Source organism: Hylobates moloch, unplaced genomic scaffold (genome assembly GCF_009828535.3).
Source record: "Hylobates moloch isolate HMO894 unplaced genomic scaffold, HMol_V3 SCAFFOLD_8, whole genome shotgun sequence".
Lineage (NCBI taxonomy): Eukaryota > Metazoa > Chordata > Mammalia > Primates > Hylobatidae > Hylobates > Hylobates moloch.
Window position 1 is genome coordinate 13,161,438 of NW_026652283.1, and position 17,087 is coordinate 13,178,524.

General features: G+C 37.1%; 1 protein-coding gene across 1 annotated transcript in view; it reads left to right on the forward strand.

Annotated features, from left to right (window-relative positions):
• Positions 1 to 1,208: 1,208 nt before the first annotated feature.
• The window catches only part of ATF7IP (activating transcription factor 7 interacting protein), a 150,300-nt gene continuing 134,421 nt past the window's right edge, over positions 1,209 to 17,087 (forward strand). Inside the window, exon 1 of the mRNA XM_032159690.2 lies at positions 1,209 to 1,389. The gene's annotated coding sequence lies outside the window, so the exon portion shown is untranslated. The remainder of the gene's footprint in view (positions 1,390 to 17,087) is intronic.

The following is a 17,087-nucleotide window of genomic DNA, read 5'->3' on the forward strand; positions in this document are numbered from 1 at the left end:
AGTACAGATTTCTTGAGGACAGGCACCTAACAGAGTGATTGCTAAATAAATACTGAACCAATACATTCATATAATGAGACGTTACATAAAAAAAATAACCACATGGTACCATTTAATACTATTTTCAGGCTCTTCTTGCCTTGCAAAACATATGTACATTTATTTATTTATTTATTTTTGAGAAGGAGTCTCGCTCTGTAGCCCAGGCTGGAGTGCAGTGGTGAGATCTTCACTCACTGCAATCTCGGCCTCCCGGGTCCCAGTTCAAGCAATTCTCCTGCCTCAGCCTCCTGAGTAGCTGGAATTACAGGCACGCGCCACCATGCCCAGCTAATTTTTGTAATTTTAGTGGTGAGGAGGGTTCACCATGTTGGCCAGGCTGGTCTCGACCTCCTGACCTCAGGTGATCCACCCCCCTCGGCCTTCCAAAGTGCTGGGATTACAGGCGTGAGCCACTGTGCCTGGCCAAAACATATGTACATTTATTCTATCATTTAGTGCTTCCAACCTAGTTCAACTGTAGTCATCATTGCCATTATACAGGTGAGAAAACTGAGTAACACACTTATTCCAAGGAACCGGCAAGAAAGCTGCAGTAGTTGAACTTGAAACCAGATCTCTTAACCAGTAAGGTAGCGACTTGTCCACTACTTCCTGTGGAATTCATTAAAGGCCCACTCCCAGCATGAAATTGAATGAATGGGATGAATACAACTTCTGGTGAGAGTATGATAAAAAGTGCTTGCTCTGTTACCGAGCAATTGAAAGTATGTTTTTTTCATTCCCTTATTATTAATACAATTCACAGTACATTCTGTGAATTTAAAACACAAATGATGAATAAATCAACATACTCCTGGCTTTTTTGAAAATCTTTCCCTCTGCTCTTTAACTCTCACCTACCTCCTTCCTTCTTTCTTTTCCAAGCCTCATAGAGGGCGCTCACAAAGTGCTACTTATTGATTGAGGAAGCTCCACTCAAAAAACACACCTCACAGTGCAACTGAGAGACGCAGCGCCACCACCTCGGGCTTCCTTCTCTTTTCCACGCAGGAGGCGGGGCCAATGTCCCTCATTCAAATAAAAAACCAGAATTTGCATGGGGAATGGCTAGTCCTTGAGCTTATTGGCTGATAGCACAGTGGGCGGGGTACATATCACGAGCCCCGAGCCCCGCCCACATTAATTTGCATAACGGCCCCGGCGCGTGCAAGGGAGAAGCGGGTTTGTTTTTGAATCTGCGGAGGCGGCGGCGGTGGCGGCGGTGGCAGCGGCGGCGCGGCGACTGAAGCGCGCGAAAAGCTGAGGCGGCAACGTCCGGGACGGCTGCGCGGAACGGCTCTGTAGGAAGGAACTTGGTTCCCCCTCCCTCAGCTTCCGCCCCAAAAGGTATATGTGAATCCCAGGGGCTGTTAAAACCACATTTTCTTAAATTACTATTGTATTTCTGAATAGTCAAGACCGCATTATGGCGGCTGCGGGAGTTGTGTCTGCGCCTGCGCGGTTGCGGAGCTGCGGGCGGCGCTGCATGGGAGCACGTGATCTTGCGGGGTCGGGCTCTAGCTGCAGTTGTGCAGCTGGCGGGGCGGTGGCTGCGCAAGCGCAATATTCATTTTCAAGATCTAATGTTCTTGTTGGACGCCATTTGGGTTCTAGATTTAATTTTCCTCGTTCTTGAGGGGTTTCTTTGTGTTGACCTTAAATTCTCACATTTTTCAAGAAAAACATTTCTCTAATGTTGTACTCCTGGGCCGACCTCAAGCTCTTCTTTGTTTTTTCGATTTTTTGAAAAACTGTGGACTTAATTTTCTGTAAAAATGATTGTCATTTGTGGTTCTTGATTATAATTTCAGTTTTAAAGCATTACTGGATTCAGGTTTATATTTAGGGTGGTAAAGATCAGCACCTAGTGGTGTTCTCACGGGAAGTGCATTTATTTGAACTGCATATTTGCAAATACATTTTTAACCCTATTTTTACCTGTTCTGTTATGGGTGTGTGGAATGTTTACAAAACAAACAATTTTAGTTTTGGGAATATTGGGGGAAGGGGAATAGTGGAAGAAATTACAGTATAATCGAAAATGAAATCTCAATCTGAGGATTATTTTGGTTTTCAATATTTGATCCTAAGTAAATAAAGTTTTAATTTTAATCAGTTTGTATGTTTCTGGGCATTTTAATTTTACGTGTTTTAAATTCCTTAGGTGACTTGTTCATTACTGCTTCAGCTAGATCATTATTGTTACTTTTTAAATTAATCAACTCATTTTCTTAGCAGTTTTGTTTGCTATGATATGTAAGCTGTAACATTTGGTAAACTTTTCTGATGAACAGTTCTAGAAAGAACATCCATTGCCCTGAGGCCTCTTTGAGGAAAGTGGACCATTAATTTTAAAAAATCTGTTTTTTTGTTTTAAATACTGTACTATATACATGTATGTAAGATACAGCTGTGTTTGATTTTTTAATTGTAAGTGTGCTCTTGGTTTTATTAATAGTTTTTTAGGGAAGGTAATTACAAATATGCTACTGATTATTTTAGTTTAAAATTGTAGTGTCAACTATAGTTAAATCTTATGTAACACAATTGGGGGAAGTTATATAAGATTTGATATGATTCTCCCGTTGTGCAAATTCTTTCTTACTAAGCAAAGAAACTTGGCAAATGTTTTCCATAGACTTCATCTGTGGTTCATGTATATAACTGGTTTCTTGGTTGGTTATAACTCTTTAAGTTTGAATCAGTCTACTGTCAAATGAAGACGTGCCTCTTGCTTTATAATCTTGGCTAATTTAGGGAAATTTTTATTGCCTGAAACAAATACCATTAGTAAATATTAACTAGATGTAATTGAAAGTAATACTTTTGGTTGGTGGATTTTTAAATGACGTCACCTGTGAGATAGAATGTATGTAGGAAAGATGCTTTTTTTCTCAACAGAATATTTGACCTGATGTAATTCTTGGATCTCTGAGGTCTTCTACACAGAAGTATATTTAGAGGGCAGTTGTGTAATTTTCTCCCTTTTATGTTTCTGGAGTGGTTACCTAGTAGCCCCTTTCTACCACATGCTATTTCAGGCATTTTCGAGTTGAAAATACACATAAATATTTAGGTTAACAAGAGAACTTTGATCTTAGGGCATGGTACACTTTACATTTCCAGAAAAATGAAATACTTTGGTGTATATATTTAAGCGTGTGTTTTCATTTGAATATACAGATGATTGCTTCTTAGGTTAATATTGAAGGTAGTAAGAGGTATTTGAAAATACTTTTGAATATGAAGAACATATTTATTGGTGGGACAATTTTGCTGTCATGTTTCTTACAGGGCAGATATAATCATATAAACTTAATAAGATTAATTAATTGCCTAAACAACTATTTGTTTATTAGTACTTTGTCGATAACAAGTATATTTTAGAAGTTTAGTTTGGTGGTTATGATGCCACAAAATTTTGACACATATCCAACATATATAAATATTAAGACTAGGTTACTCCAGGAATGAATACCAAGTTACTGAAGTTATTTAAAATCTTTGTAGTTTTGTAAATTTAAAAATTTATATGTAGTTTAGAAAAGACAGGTTTGAATTATTAAACAATTAGAACTGTTTTTTCTTTAAATTAGGATTTGCATATGTGATAAATTTATTTAAATATTTTTAAACTTATTCATTATAGAACATTTGGAAAATGTTGAAAATTAATTAACAATGCTTAGAAATAACCACTGTAAAGGTATTGGTGATTTGTGACTTCACTTTTCCATGGTTGAGCAATCTATAAATGTTTATTTATTAATTAGTTTTTCATTGGTACCATAATTTCATTTCTACTCTTTTAATGTTATGAGTATTTTCCCATTTCATTATTCTTCTAAAATATGTTTTTAAATGGCTACATGATACTTTATTATATCCCACATGATCAAATGTTCTTTTTAAACACGTTTTTAAATGGTTACATATTGTTATCTCTAAGAAGAATGTACTGTGACTTATTAAACCTTTCATTTCTTTGTTTCCTGTTTTGCTTGTTGCTCATTTCTCTATTAAAAATAATGCTACAGTGAACGTTCTTGTACTATACCTCAGAATATTTCTCTGAAATTACTTTCAAAGGACTTTTAAAGTAATTTGCAAAATTGATAAAAACTGTTTTTTGAAAAGCATTTTTTATCATATTCAATACCACCGTCAATTAGATGGGTGAAAAATAGTAGCTCATTAACTTTTTTTGATAACTAGTGAAGTTGAATTTGTTATTGTTTTATATATGCATTTCTTTCATTTTCTGTGAATTAGCTGTTTGACTTTTTGTGTATTTTTCTATGGTGAGTGTTACTGTTTTTCTTATTTGTTAGTAACAGCTACTTACGGCTTTGGGGTCCTTAGTTTTTAATATTTGTCACAGTAATTTTAAAATTACATTTTAAATGGTTTATGATTGTATATGTTAAGAAGTTTTGCATTTTTATGTAGTAAAATGTACTGCCCCCCCCTTTTTTTTTTTTTTGAGATAGGATCTTGCTGTGCTGCGCATGCTGAAGTTCAGTGGCAGCGGTCTTTGCCCACTGCAGCCTCGACCTCCCAGGTTCAAGCAATTCTCCCACCTCGGGAGTAACTGAGACTATTGGTGAAGGATATCACACCCCACTAATTATTATTATTATTTTTTTAATAAACAAAGTTTCATTATGTTGTCCAGGCTGGTCGTGAACTCCAGGGGTCAAGAGAGTTTCCCACTTCAGCCTCCCAAAGTGCTGAGATTACAAGCATGAGCCACCAGCCTGTACTGCCTTTCCTTTTTCCTTTGTGATTTCTACAGCACTTGTCTGCCCAGAAAATATTGCCTGTTGTGAGGTGAATTGTATGTTTATATTGTATTTTATTTTATTATTATTGTTTTTTGAGGTGGAGTCTAGCTCTGTCTCACAGGCTGGAGTGCGATGGTGTGATTTCGGCTCACTGTAACCTCTGCCTCTTGGGTTCCAGCAATTCTCCTGCCTGAGCCTTCCAAGTAGCTGGGATTACAGGCATGCACCACCACGCCCTGCTTTTAGTAGAGACGGGGTTTCCCGATGTTGGCCAGGCTGGTCTTGAACTCCTGACCTGAGGTGATCTGCCTGCCTTGGCCTCCCACAGTGCTGGAATTACAGGTGTGAACTACCGTGCACAGCCTTGTTCGTGTGTTTTGTTAATTTTTTACTAGAACTTTTTCTGGAAGTTTTAATAAACTTAAAAAATACTTTTACATCTATGTGGACATATCTGTGTTTTGACATATTGTGTTTTAAGATAAGTTGCTAGTTTCCGTTTTTTCCAGATATCTAGTTTCCATAGACTTGATCCATTTCTTACTGCTTTGATTGCTAACTTATGAGCTAGATTTAAGCAAACAATTCTGATTCATATAGTAGGAATATTTAACCTGGGGTCCATTGTCCTCTAGGGGTTCCACCGATCCCTTGATATGCAGAATTTTATGTAAGTCTGCGTACGTGAATTTTTTTTTTTTTTTTTTGAGATGGAGTTTCGCCCTTGTTGCCCAGGCTGGAGTGCAATGGCACGCTCTGAGCTCACCGCAACCTCCGCCTCCCAGTTTCAAATGATTCTCCTGCCTCAGCCTCCCGAGTAGCTGGGATTACAGGAATGTGCCACTACGCCTGGCTAATTTTGTACTTTTAGTAGAGACGAGGTTTCTCCATATTGGTCAGGCTGGCTCGAACTTCCTACCTCAGGTGATCCGCCTGCCTCGGCCTACCAAAGTGCTGGGATTACAGGTGTGAGCCACTGCGCCTGGCCTCATATGTGCGTTTTTCTGGGGAAAAAGTGATAGCTTTCATTAGCTTCTCAAAAGAATATATAATATAAAGTTTAAACAGAGGTTGACAATGACTGTATCTGGGCCTTATTCTTAGAGCATTATTGCATTGTTTTATTTGCTGTAGGACAGTACACAATTTAAATATGTGTTTGTAGTGCTATATCCTATATAAAATCCAATACCCACTCACAATTCTATTTTACAATTTTCATAGCTAATTTTGACTGTTTTTGCAGATCAACTTTAGGTTCATTTGGTTAATTAAGAAAAAAAAGCCAGCTAATGGTTTTGGTTACAATTCCATTAAATTTACATTGGGTGAATTTATAACCTTGTACTATTTTTTTTTAATTCATAAGTATTACACACTTACTGTAGACTACCAAAAAGTACTATTTCCTAGGAACTCTGGGAGAATTTGTGGTATCTGTGACTTTTCAGGAGGATGTTTTCTTGGTGCAGCTATAGTTTTAGTAGGGATGAATTAGGAGACAATATAAGGTTATATTTCTGTTTTTAATCTGCCTTAGGACATGATGACATAAAAGTAGTATCAGTATAAAGTTAGATGTGGGAAAAATAAGTCGCAAAATAAAGTATTGTACAGTATTCGAAATCAAAATCCTTTTTTGTTAAACACAGACAATTTTTTTTTTTTTTAATGGAGGAATTTGAAAAGGTACCTTATTCCTTTTCTGGCCAGGTGAGGCTTAATCTCATAATAAAGATAACAAATTTTTTATTTTAGTTTCCTTGGTATCACTAAATTATTATATTTTCTGATAAGGATATTTCCCTAATTATTAGAATAAATTTATTTTCCATTAAATTTCTTTTTTTATGCTGATTACATTGAAAAAGATTATCTTGATTAATAAGGATGTATTTCAGCTGTAATTCTACTTTATATCTTTTAAATAATTGATTCAGGCATCAGTTTATTGCCAAAATATCCTTTTTATTGAACTAAACTTGTAAATTAGTGGAGGAATGAAAAGAAGAAATCACGGAAATATAGAACTCAAATGATAAAATATTATTGGCTTTATGAAAATAAATCTAGAAAATGGATATAAAATATTAAGATATTATTGGCCTTTCTTAAGCAGTTTATCTTTTTTAATGAAAAATCCCTGCCTTTGGGTCTTTTTCAAGCAACACTGCTTATAACAGCTTAGATATTTCACTTTTTTGTGAAAGTTGAGAACTTTTTCTAGTTCTGGTTTACTATTATTCTTGTTTTCTAGACTGTAACAGATGAGGAGTAAAAAATTAGAAGTGCTACTTGAGAAATGCATTTTGGTAGGGGCAAGAAATGATATCCAGCATCATGATAGTAAAGGAGGGTTGTATTTCTAGTGTTAGAAGCAATAATTTATAAACTTAGTTATGAGGCTAGTTTGGGAATCAGTATTCCCAGAGCTGAATCAGTAGTTATAGAATGTTCATTATTAATTGATGATTTTATTAATGATTCTGAATCATAGAGAATATTGTTATATTTAACCTATTTCAGAAGAGAAATGAGCGTGTGATTTAGTTTAGAAGGATTTCTATTATAATTTTTTCTTTTAAGTTTTGAGGCCTATGGAAAATTTATGCATTGGCTGCATACCTAGTTTTTCAAGGGAGTCACATGTATAAAGAAGCTTGAGAATAAAGTTCCTGCCTTTGAGTTTCTAACAGTTGTGGGGCATATTATTGATTGAAAAATTAGTGATGTTTTAGCATTATTTAAACAGATTACCTTAATGTCATTAATTAGCTTCAGAGACCACAGTCCTTGTCACTTTCCTAGAGTACTTAGAAATTACCTATCCTTTAGTGGAACTCTCTTTTAAAATTCTTGCTTGTTTGACCTTATATTTTATTAGAGAGGCCAATAGTATTTAAACATTACTTTGCCATGTTCTTTCTCAGATTGTCCTGCCAGCCACAGAGTAAATCAGGGGCTCCTCCAGGCATTTTAATTTGTTGAAAACAAAGAAAATTAAACTTTTTATAGATGATTCAGCTTGTATGGTGGAAACCATTTTGTGTTGGAGACAGTGAGTGCTGGGGAGCATTTTCAGTTAAGAATAAGTAGATCAGGGCTACTAGTGCTTGTTTATATGATGTGAATGTTTCAATTTTAAATTTCGATCATTTGGAGTTTAGAATCTTTAAGAGGATGACTCAGGTACCTCAGCCACTTTTCAAAAAAAAAATGCCAGAGGCCTGAGGGAACAGTTATTACCTTCCTGAGAGTCTTTATAGTTGGACCTATATGAATATGAGAATCTGGGAAATGAAGATGACTTACTAACTTTGCCATCAGAAATATGCACTTATTCATGTCTGCAGTTTTCCATTGCTCAGAATATTATAAGAAACATTTTGTGTTCTTTTATATCCAATAACTGGTAGTAACTAGCTGTATTTAGGAGAGAGGATCCCTTTGTATGATGGTGATGTGAGGTAGTAATGCCATAATGTGTTACTATATATGATCCGTTCTCCCTTTCTTTGTTGTTTGTATAGCCCTATGCTACTTTGGGGAAATATTATCTGGTTTGGTACCTAGAAATTACGTGTCCATCACTCTTGGCACTTGAACATTCTAATAAGAAATTTGATTTGTATGTTAGAATAGTTGTCCTCAGAACTGTCAAAGCTGTAAAAGGAACTTTCTTTGGTTCAGTAATTCTCAATAATAATGCCTACCATTTTGTAGGATAAAGCTAAAAGATGGAAAGGGAATCTGCTGTTTTGAGGACCAGGAGAAAGAGTTTGATGGAACAATAAAGAATGACTTGACTGCTGCAACTCATTCCCAGCTAAGGCTTTGGAGCCTTAGATGTATATCTGCCCTGTTACTCTTACTAGATAGATTGTCATAGGAAAAAGCATGTAAGGGAAAAGAGGGACTGCTTTTGAACTCTTTTATTTCCTTTTAGGTAGTAAATGTCAGAAGTGAATTCCATTAGAGTAAAAACTAAGCTGCCACAGTATAGGAGACTCCATTCCTGTTGTTTAAAGATGACACGTGTTTTTTTCTCATGTAGTCATACAAAGACTGTTTAGAGTTTATAACTGGTTTTGCCTTAACATATGGCTTCCATCACTAGGTGAAACATGATTACTCTCTAGTTTTGGTAGCCAGAGGCAAGGAAGAAAGAACAATGGGAGTGCATACTCTTTCTTTTGAGAGCATGATATGGAAGTGGCACATAGCACTTTGACTCATGGTTTATGTGTGATCGTTTAGTCATTGGGACATATTTAGCTGGGAAAGGAAGTCTGGGAAATATATCTAGCTGGATAATCATATACTTAGCTAAAACTAGAGAATTTTATAAAAGATAAATGAATATTAATGAATAGCATTTTCTGCTATATAAGGAATTGGGAGAAGTGGTCTCAAAGTACTTCATAATTTGGTACTGAAAACTATTTCTCTGTTTTAAGATTTAGGTTCAGTTATAGTATAACTCTGTATATTTTCCACTGAAATGGTATTTTGGGGGGTTTTGTGTTCATGATTTGTGGCTGGGGTCCCAGTTATTATAAATATTTATATTTGATAGAATTCTTCCCCCCTCTGCTTGCTGTTGAAAACATTATGATTAGTTTTGCAAGAATTAGAACTTCTAATTTTTAAAACTCAGTGTAGTATTTTTGAACTTTACACGTTAACTTGCTTAATTCGAAAGGACTGTAGATGAATCGAGTGACAATTGTTTGAATAGTTTATGTTTGCATTATTTTATCCAGATTATTTTTTTCTCTGTTTATATGTATAAAATATGCATTTTCCGTGATGGAAAATGTGACTTTTTTTTTTTTTTTAATTGAGACTAGGGTCTCACTCTGTCACTCAGGCTGGAGTGCAGTGGTGTGATCATGGCTCACTGTAACCTTGACCTCCTGGGCTCAAGGGTTCCTCCTGACTCAGCCTCCTAGGTAGCTTGGACTACAGGCACATGCCACCAAGCCCAGCTAATTTTGTAATTTTTTTTTTTTTTTTTTTTTTTGTGGAGGTGGGGGTCTTGCCATGTTGCCCAGGCTGGTCTTGAACTCCTGGGCTCAAGCAATCCTCCCCTCTTGGCCTCCCAAAATGTTGGGATTACAGGTGTGAGCCACTGTGCCTGGCCGAAAATGTGACTTCTAAGGGCCTTGTAATATACACAGGTAAAAAGATTGTGGTTGTAAATTCTCTGCATATAGGCAAAACTTACCTGATTAATAAGTAAATAGTTAAAAGTAGCTTTCTACAGAATATGACAAGTAAAACAATAGATATTTTTGTAGAGTACAGAAAGTGGTGAGAGTGTTGGAAGGAGATCAAGGAGATTTTACGGGAGTTGTATTTTAAGGGATAAATTCGACAGATAATACTAGTAAAGAGAATAAATAGTATGTTCAAAATCTCGAGGCCAGAAAGGAAGGTAGTGTGTTAGGAGAACTCTTAATAGCTCTGTGATACAAATCCTTGGTTTTTGTGAATAAAAGTCATAGTTGCCATGGCACCAATATTGCTCTCAGCTGGAAATTCTCTAATTTCTCTTTGCTTTACTTCATATATTTTTTAAAGGCATTTATTCCTTTCCACTTTTATGTTTATAGTTATTTGTTTTTTGTGTAGTACTTTATAAGCTTCCTGGGGTTAGGAATCATATCTTATTGATATATCTGACAATTTTTTGAGACAAATTCTTTCTAATAAGGTATGATAAGACCACTATTAAAACTATAAGATTGCTTTCCACCATGCCCCCCTTAATATCCAATAAATACTTGCTTATTGAAAGAATAGAATTCCTTCGTTTTAGGTAGAGGTGAAAATAAAAGGGAATAAGATATTCTAATTATTTTCTTTTATTTAACTCATTATCCACAGATGTCAGAACTTTTTTTTTTTAATCAAACATATAATTTACTCAAATGGCAAATACCCACATGATAAATTGTCATGGGAAGATTTGACAGGCACGTTACGTATGAAAAATTATAAATAGTTGGTTTTAGGAAAAACAGTTTTCAATGTCATCCATTAAGAACCAGTTGCTTATTAATAAAAAGTTTCTAAAATATGACTGTGAAGAACCTATGTATATAAATTAATAAGGGTTTGAGGAAAAGATGGAATGATATAATTATTTTGCATTTTAGGTTTGTATAATCCTCTTCCCCCACCAAACTTACTTTAAATGATTTAAACACTGAAAGATAAAAATAAATAAATAAATGAAGAAAGAAAAGAAGAACAAAAGAGAAGACAAAGAATTTTCCTAAAATCAGTTAGTTATACAGTGAAGTGGAAAGAACAGTAGTTTTGTATTGGGACCTGGGCAATTAGTGTCTCCTCTCAGTGTTCTTTATCTTTAAAATGTGGAGTTACCACCTACATGGTAGCATTGTGAGGGTTAAATACGATTAGGTATATAAAATGCTTAGCATCTGTGCCTCACACATATCTCTAGCTTTAATCAATTGGTGAATCAATTAGTCACTCATGAATATTTATTAAGAAGCAACTATGTGCAGGGAGCCCTGCAATACAGGGAGGTTTATAGAAAATAATATTCTTGATTTCTGGAGCTAGAATTTAAATGCATTTAAAAAGTAACTTGGAAAGGTCGGTTTCATATTACCACTCATTAGTAAGGTAAATAAACGTTTAAGAAAGTAGTTTACTTGTAAAGGTTTGTGATGGAGACCAGTTTTAGGACTGACTCATTAAAAAACAAATGGGTATTTAAAGGAAAAAACCCCACAAGATTACTAAATTCACTAAATTTACGGTAAACATCTTCCTGGTGAAAAAGCAGCCATTTTCTCACATTGATTGTCATATCTGCAAGGTTCGGCAGCATTCATCATTGGCAAAGTTAGGGATGAAGGCATTTATTTTGGGCACTAATTCCACATAGGATTACTCCTTGCCCTCCTTTAAAAAGATCTGCTGGACATACTCACTCAAAATTGAGACAAAGTATCATTTTTCATCCATAGCCCTTCCTTGAATCAAGGTCCAGCCTCTTAAGGCACAGATTTGGCCATAAAGTTTGTTAAATGATTTTCTGATTTGGTATATTTTCATGTTTTCTTTAGCCATTTGATTCACATAGGTCTAATGAGGTGTTGATTTATAATATAGAAAGACATCCCTATTGTGTGCTTAACAAAACTATGTCCATTTGATAAGAAGGTAAGAGTTAACCTCTGTATGGATGTTTTGTGAAGCTATAATTGGATGCTATAATTGACTTATTTATTTATTAGCTTGTCTCCACTACCAGAAACCGAGTCATCTGACTTATCTCAATGAGCTTTCATCTGCAGTACCTATAATTGTAGGGTATCTTGGGGTTCTCTGAGATTCCCACGTTTGTCAGTTTTCCTGTTTTTTTGGGAAATACTATTCTTTATTCCCTTCAAAGCTTGGAATCTATAAGCTATAGAAGAGATACTAAATTGATTTCTTGTGAAGATTTAGTAGGCATGATTTCTATATTTAAGATGCAATCCTTGGGAGGCTGAGGCAGGAGAATTATTTGAACCCGGAAGGCAGAGGTTGCAGTGAGCCAAGATTGCACCACTACACTACAGCATGGGTGACAGAACGAGACTCCATCTCAAAAAAAAAAATAAGATGCAATTTTTGTTCTCTGTCATACCTAATTAAAGGAAATTTGTGTTTATTTATTTGTTTGTTTGTTTGTTTTTTGAGACAGTGTCTTGCTCTGTTGCCCAGGCTGGAATGCAGTGGCATGATCTTGGCTCAGTGCAACCTCTACCTCCCAGACTCAGGCAATTCTTGTGTTTCAGCCTTCCGAGTAGCTGGGATTGCAGGCATGCACCATCACGCCCTGCTAATTTGTGTATTTTTAGTGGAGACGGGGTTTCACCATGTTGGCCAGGCTAGTCTCGAACTCCTGACCTCAAGTGATCTGCCCGCTTCGGCCTCCCAAAGTGCCGTGGTTATAGACGTGAGCCACTGAGCCCAGCCCGAAATTCATTTTTAAATTTCACATTTCCAATGTGGTTATGGTTACAAATTTGATTTATCCAATTTTTTTTTTTTTTTTTGAGACGTTGTCTTGCTGTGTCGCCCAGGCTAGAGTGCAGTGGCGAGATCTCTGCTCACTGCAAGCTCTGCCTCCCAGGTTCACGCCATTCTCCTGCCTCAGCCTCCCGAGTAGCTGGGACTACAGGCACCAGCCACCATGCCTGGCTAATTTTTTGTATTTTTAGTAGAGACGGGATTTCACCGTGTTAGCCAGGATGGTCTCAATCTCCTGACCTCGTGAGCCACCGTGCCCGGCCTTTCTTTCTTTCTATTTTTTTTTGACAGAGTCTCGCTCTGTCACCCACGTTGGAGTGCAATGGCACGAACTTTGCTCACTCCAATCTCTGCCTTCTGGGTTCAAGTGATTCTGCTGCCTCAGCCTCCTGAGTAGCTGGGATTACAGGCACCCACCACCACACCAAGCTTATTTTTCTATTTTTAGTAGAGACAGGGTTTCACCCTGTTGGTCAGGCTGGTCTCGAACTCCTGACCTCAAGAGGATCACCTCAGGTGATCCACCTGCCTCAGCCTCCCAAAGTGCTGGGATTACAGGCATAAGCCACCGTGCCTGGTCTGACTTACCCAATTTTATCCTGGTAGGCAGGATAACAGATTCTTATTGAAACTGTGTAAACTGAGTCATAAAAAGTAAAAAGATTGAGTTATGATACTTTATACAGTATTTAATCATTGTTCTAAGCAGTTTCTGGACAAGGCTGAACAATATATTCAGTATTTTTCTTTTTTTTTTTTTTTTTTTTTTTTTTTTTTTTTTGTCTTTTTTTTTATTCCCCGGCGGTGTGGGCGGGGGGGTTGGCTTTTTGTTTTTTTCCCTCTTCTCGCCCAGGCTGGAGCGCGGTGGCATGATCTTGGCTCACTGCAACCTCTGCCTTCAGGGTTCAAGCGATTCTCCTGCATCAGCCTTCCGAGTGGCTGGGATTACAGGCACATGCCACCACGCCCAGCTAATTTTTGTATTTTTAATAGAGACGGAGTTTTGCCATGTTGGCCAGGCTGGTCTCCAACTCCCGACCTCAGGTGATCCGCCTGCGTCAGCCTCCCAAGGTGCTGGGATTACAGGCGTGAGTTACCATGCCCGGCCCTATATTCAGTATTTTTCTACAGAATCATTCATAAAATGTTTTTGGTGGCTTCTTTAGCTTATAACCTATATTAAAACCTTTCACAAGATATTTTTCCCCCTGATCTCTGAGGGAGAAAGATATTACTATTTCTATAAAGTATACCTTAAGTTGGGGATTTGAGATAGATTGAGAAGAAAGTATTGTTCTCTTATGACCATTTAAAATAAAATATTAACCACAATTAAATCATTCATTTAGTCTTAGGTAATTCTTGTTTTTTTTTGATCTCGCGTTAAGCAACCTACTTACACAGAATTGACTGGTTTGTACAACATAATCATGAAAATCATGACCCATTCCCTTGATACAGTTATGACAGTTGTTGATTCATGATGTCAGCTTTATACCAGGAGGCCTGCATCCATGAGTCTCTTCCATGTAAATAGCAATAGTTAAGACGATTTGGTACAATTACTAATAATCTTTTGATATTTATTTAAAAGACTTAATTTATAAGACACATTTCCTCAGGTATGGTGGCAGCAAAAATCTTGACTCATGTTTAGTTCTTGAGTGTCATTGCTCCTGTGTGGCTTAGTTGCTCACTATATCTTGTATACAGTTGTCATCCTTAGAATTTTATTCACCATTGATGTAGTTTGGATCTGTATCCCCACCCAAATCTAATGTTAAATCATAATCCTCTATGTTGGAGGTGGGGCCTGGTGGGAGATAATTGGGTCATGGGCTGGATTTTTCATGAATTGTTTAGCACCATCCCCCTTGGTACTGTCCTCCACAATAGTGAGTGAGTTCTTGTGAGATCTGGTCATTTAAATAGTGTGTAGCACCTCTCCTTTTTCTCTTGTTCTCGCCTCTGCCATGTGATGTGCATGCTCCCCCTTTGCCTTCCATCACGTTTGTAAATTTCCTGAGCCTCCCACCCTGAGAACCCGAGCAGATACACTGTACTTCCTGTACAGCCAGCAGAATTGTGAGCCAATTAAACCTCTTTTCTTAATAAATTACCCATTTTCAAGTATTTCTTTATAGCAATGCAAGAATAAACTAATACAACCATCAGTGAAGATTTCCTTCACCTGTCTTCTAGGACCCTTGTTTTCCAAATGCTATGTCTTTTTATTGACTTATTCTGTCCTTGGCAGGAGAATTCTTAGAATTCTCCCTGCCTGTAGAAAGCTACACATTCTCTAGTAGCTTTTTGAGAAAGGGTGCATGGGAGATACAGGTTTTAAAGACAATGCGTATTTGAAAAAGGTCGTTCTATGTTTTCATGCTTGATTGATAGTTTGGCTGGGTATAGAACTCTAGGTTGAAATTCTTTGCCTTCAGAATTTTAAAGACACTGCTCCATTATCTTCTTCCTACTGTTATCACCACTGAGAAATCTGAAACCATTCTGATTTCTGATTTCTCCTCTCAGTGGAAGCTTGTAGAATTGGTTATTAGTCTTTAGTCTTATGGAATTTCAATGGAACCTGCCCTTGTGTGGATCTGTTTATTACAGTCTGCTGGCATGCTTTGGGCTCTTTTGGTCTGGAAATTCTTGCCCTTCAACTCTGGAAAGTTTTCTTAAATGATTTCATTGGTGATGTCTTTGTGTGTGTGTGTGTGTGTGTGTCATTCCAATTTGAATATTTGGATTGATACTCCAATTGTATCTTTTCTTCTGATTTATAATTTTGTCTTTTTGCTAAGGTTGGTTTCTTCAACTTTATCATCCAGTCCTTCTATTGAGTTTTTCATATTTTTCTATCATGTTCTTAATTTTAATTCCTTTTCTATAGCATTCTATTCTTGACTCAAGAATGTAACATTTTGTCTGCATATATTGATTTTTTTTGAAGTTTTCTTTTTCCTGCATAGTCTATTGCTTCATGTATTTTTTTTGTTTTCATTTTCTTTTGGTCTCTGTCATGTTGGAAACTTTTCTCAATTGCCTTCCTTAGCTAACTGCATAATGTGATGTGGAAGATTAAAAAGTTCATTGCCTTATCTAAATTTGACAGTTTGAAACTTCCCTTTAGGCTGATCTGGGTCAGCCATTTTGGGAGCGTTCTCCAGAGACCTTAGGTCTTATGTCTTGTGCTGGTCAGACACCCTCAGGGAATAGTCTTCCATTTTTATAAATAGAGAAATAGGCTCTGATTGCCAGCACTCTGGGAGATTCATGAAGAGGACTAGGGATCTCTGCAGTCAGGACTTAGTCCTTCTCTTTTTGATATGGTACTCTCAGGTTTTGTTTTTATTTTTTTTAAGACAGAGTCTTACTCTGTTGCTCAGGCCGGAGTGCACTGGCACGATCTTGGCTCACTGCAACCTCTGCCTCCCAGGCCAAGGGATTCTCCTGTCTCAGCCTCCTGAGTACCTGGGATGACAGATGTGTGCCACCACGCCCGGCTAATTTTTGTATTTTTAGTAGAGACAGGGTTTTGCCATGTTGGCCAAGCTGGTCCTGAACTCCTGACTTCAGGTGATCCACCTGCCTTGGCCTCCCAAAGTGCTGGGATTACAGGTGTGAGCCACCGTGCCCGGCCAGGTACTCTCATTTTTAACTGCAGATGTTGTCTTCAGACTTTTGTTAAGGTTGGGAGGAACAGATAGTCACTGTTAAATGTGTTTGGTAAAAGCATCTAAGATATCGTTCTGCTTCTTAAACAGCTGTCACTATTTTGGCCATTTTATCCTTCTCTCTGCTCCCTTCACTCTGATTTTCAAAGGTGCTTGGTTCTTTTACTTCCTATGATTTTCAGATTTCTGCCAGGTAAATAGGATTGGTTCTTGTCACCACTGCAGCTTGGAATTTTGTGTGTTAGGGATTGCTACGTTAGTTACAACTGGTCCTGCTTATTTATTTACTTATTTTTTTTGAGACAGAGTCTCACTCAGTCGCCTAGGCTGGAGTGCAGTAGCTCAATCTCGGATCACTGCATCCTCCACCTCCCAGGTTCAAGTGATTCTTTTGCCTGAGCCTCCCTGAGTAGCTGGGACTACAGGTGTGCCACCATGCCTGGCTGATTTATGTATTTTTAGTAGAGATGGGGTTTTGCCATGTTGGTCAGGCTGGTCTGGAACTCATGGCCTTGAGTGGTCT